Here is a 4,091-nt window from a genome sequence, read left to right on the forward strand (position 1 = left end):
TGTTTGGGGTGTTAATGCTTTAAACTTGGACTACCCTAAAGCTGTATAACATGTTCACTTTTAGCCAAAGACTAGCGATTGGCTTGCGAAAAAGGAGAAGAAGACTTCCACAGAATCTGCAGACTTTTTGAATTACAAGCTTTTGGAGTTAGACTATACTAATAAATGTCTGCATAGTCTCTTGAAATGGTTTAAACCATCACACATGACACTAAATTATGTTTTGTGACTTTTAATATGTGAACACTGGACACTGCCAACTTGGCAGACTCAACCAATTTTCTGTCATCTGAGTCTCATTTACAAATAATGCCACCAAAAAGTGTAACCGGCCCAATGAGCATAGTTAGTTATTTTAGAAAGGAGAGAAATAAAATATATGTAGCCAAGTGAACTAATACTATGCATGGAAAGGGTTTAAAAAGAGGGGATTGTGTTTTTGACTGGTTGCCTGTCTACCGGAGGTCTGTTGTAGGGTTGTCATGGTGATGACTAGACCTCGCGTTTTGGGGGTATACTGTCCCTTTAAGAGCCGCCGTAAGCCAGAGCACGCATGCACTCAAGTTTGCGTCACAGACTGAGCGCCAGTGTTGCCAACTTAGCGACTTTGTCGCTATATTTAGCGAGTTTTCAGACCCCCTTAGTGACTTTTTTTCTAAAAAGCGACTAGCGACAAATCTGGCGACTGTTTCTGGTGTTATTGGAGACTTATTTATGACGACTTTTTGACGTGAAAACGCGTATCGCTCTTACTCTCAACAAGCAGCGGTGCTGCCGTGGGCACCTCAACCGTGCCAAAGCGCTCCCAGGCGGAGGATAGTCCTCCCCCAGCTGCTATCAGGGCAGGAGACATTCACACCTGTGCGTCCAAATGGCAAATGAATCACGCATGAGCGAAGCCGCTGCTCCAGCACTGACTGTAACGCAGTCAGTTCTTCTTTTACTGTGATGCTGTTTTGTGGATCACGAGGTTTAAAACTACTTATAAACACACACTCTCACACACAAAGTAACTCCACCAGAGCGCCAATTTCGGGTCACTTTTGCCGGTCCAGGCCCGGATAAAGGAGCAGGGTTGGAATTGTGACATTAAAAAACAATAATTGCTAAAAGAAATTTAATTTGTAGTTCTAAATAAATTCTAACTGCATTTAGAACGTTTTTTACTCACTTTATGTCTCTTCCACGATGTTATTTCTCTCTCCAACAGCATAGGTTGCAATTACATTAGCATGACCAATTATGCAAATTGGGCGATGACGTCATTTGGCGACTTCTAGCGACTTTTAGGACAGCCAATAGCGATTTTCCTTACTGAGGAGTTGGCAACACTGCTGAGCGCTGTGAGCGGGAGCACTGGAGAGTTAGAGACTGCAAAAGATTCTGTGGCTAGCTACACAAGAGAGTTCTTAACGCGCCACGGGTGCATGTTTAATGGTCACATGCTGTGAAAGGGACTGAAGAGCAGGTTGGCTTGAGTAGTGACAGTGTCCTAACAGATTTCAAAGTTGTTAAGTTTACACTGTTATTCACTTTGCATAACTCTGTATGTTTCTGTTTGATTCAGAGGGGAGATCACTTGCTGTGTGATTCCTGCGTGTGTACTTGTCCTAGTACAGTAGCTGTGTGGAGAAACCAAAGTGAGTTCATGATGTTCTCCCATAGAAATGTATGTTTAAAAGAGAGTTTACAGTGCACTTTATTGCCAGTTGACCTGCAAAGTTGTGGGATGTAAACAATGTGTTTTTTTGTTTTGTTTTCTCTTTTTTTGTTGTATTTGTTTCTTGACAGGTCACTACTGTTGTCTATACTGTTTGAATTTAACATGTACATATGAAAGTTACTGTTGTCTCAGACCCTGAAAGGCAGTTTTAGGCTGAGCCAGTGGAATAGTTAAATTTTGCCGTTTCACTCAAAACTACAGAATTAAAACTGTGCTCCTCCGAGTACAGTCGGAGAATAAAAAAGCCCACAAAAGAGTATTTCCTGTGTCCTGTCTCATTCCCCATGACCGGGCCACATATATGTATTAATGCATTTTGAACTGTTATTGTTTATATGTATTGTATACCATATGTGGCCTTTTGAGGAGAACGGACCTGTGTTTTATTTAACTCCATAGAAAGTTCCTTATGATGGCTTACTAGTATCCCTAATGTTACCCTTGACCCTAAACTGGTCACTGACAAACTAATGGACGTTAAGAGGTCGAAAGCTAATACCCACAGACATCTGTGGGTATTAGCTTTGACTGAGTGAATGATTCTGGGTGAAAATCTGTCAGTCTCTGCAGGCAAACAGCCTTGCAAGCTCTGTGCTGCCTTACTTCAACCAATGAGGCTTGGTACACCACATTATGGTCAGTTCATTGTATTAGTACAGTTAATAGACATGTTGTTTTGAAGTGTACACGTATTCTGTATGGGTATGCAACATTTGATCATCTGCCTGCTGTTATGTCTACAAATGTTGATCAAAAAAAAAGATGAAAAAACTGTAAGTCAAACTATATGTTAAGAGAGCTGAATATGAGGAAAAGTCCTCATCCCCACAACTATAGGGGAGAGAGCCAGTGGTTAATGATTGCTAATGAATAAAAAGAGTGCAAAGAGATGAGTGAAGAATAAAGATTCAATGCATCATGCAAAAGTTGAGTGTTTGTCTCCTGAAACCAAACTGGGAGCTGGTTACGTAGTAATGAGCCCTGATATCGTCTCTGCCTCCTCTTCTACTTTTGAAAAGCCTGCAGTTTGAGAGTGAAGTGCTCTGTTAAGATAATAAGACACAATAAGGTCTTAGATATGATGTGACCTAATTACTCCGGATACATCACCTGACTTTATGGATGAATAAAGCTAGGTATCATCTGCATAGCATTGAAAATGTATGCAGAGTTTTCTAATAACATTAGAGAAACATGTATACTACATATATGTGTGTGTATATATATATATATATATATATATATATATATATACACATATATATAAACACTGGTTCTGTGACAGAACCCTGTGGAGCTCCATGACTCTTAAGAAGACTTCCCATTTACATGTACAAATTGGAAACTGTCAGACAGATATGATTCAGACCACTGCAGCACAGTTTCTTCAATATGGATTGTCTGTTTCAATCTCTCTAGTAAAAGACTGTGGTCAACAGTAGTGAATGCTGAGCTGAGGTCTAAAAGGCCATAAGAAGATCCTTTGGAATATTTCACTAGGGCTGCTTCTGCACTAAGACACACTGAATTAAAAATGAAGCTCTTCAAATAAACCATCACTTTGTAAATGAACACTTAACTGGTTGACAACTACTATTTAATAATTTTTCATTTCAAAAAAAATCTTGAAAGACGGTTGGAAATCAGTCTATAATTAGCTAAGACAGCTGGATCAAGTAAGGACTTTTTAAGTAATGGTTTAATTACCTCCACCTTTAAAGCCTGCACTATCCAGTCTGTTAATAAAGATAGATTAATCATGTTTAAAATTGAAGCATTTGTTAATGTGAAACTTCTTTGAGCAGTCTTGCACGAATTGGGTCTAAAAGGTACATTGATGGTTAGAAGAAGAAATAATCACCAGTCAGTCAAAACCCTAGACCTCAACAGTGACTGAAAGAGAACAAGTATTGACAGTTATATTTAAAGGCCACTAAAAGAAATCACTCTCTTTTCTCTCCAAATTGAAAATCCATGGGTCTCACTGCATGGCATCTCTAAAGGGGATCATTTTATGTACAAAAACAGGAGGACTAGGACTGCTGTGGGATTAAAATCTGAGTCACTCTCCACTGTGACACTATTACTGTAACTGAAAGGAGAAAAGGAGATTTTTTTTTCTAACAATGTTTGCAAACAATATTTATGATATTTCCCTTGAATGTTACATGATATATATTTTTGGCATCATGATTACTTTACCTATGACTGCCACCACCAAAGATAACTGATAACCTTTGTTATTGTACTGCTATTAGAAATAGTCAGAGGAAGTTGGTTGAGGAATCTAACATGCATTAGTCACTTATCTTACAAACCTATTTTGCTCTGGAACAGGTTATGTTCCAGACTGGTGATCAACAGGTAT

The 4,091-nt window shown here is 39.0% G+C and overlaps 1 long non-coding RNA gene across 1 annotated transcript; it reads left to right on the forward strand.

Moving 5' to 3' along the window:
- The first annotated feature begins 569 nt into the window (after positions 1-569).
- On the forward strand, positions 570-2,635 carry LOC146360931 (uncharacterized). The gene is made up of 2 exons (XR_014799465.1): positions 570-1,468; positions 1,568-2,635. It is a non-coding gene; the product is annotated as an uncharacterized LOC146360931 (long non-coding RNA).
- Positions 2,636-4,091: the final 1,456 nt, after the last annotated feature.

The sequence above is a fragment of the Perissodus microlepis genome, chromosome 23 (assembly GCF_051167445.1).
Source record: "Perissodus microlepis isolate ML-2025 ecotype Zambia chromosome 23, ASM5116744v1, whole genome shotgun sequence".
NCBI lineage: Eukaryota > Metazoa > Chordata > Actinopteri > Cichliformes > Cichlidae > Perissodus > Perissodus microlepis.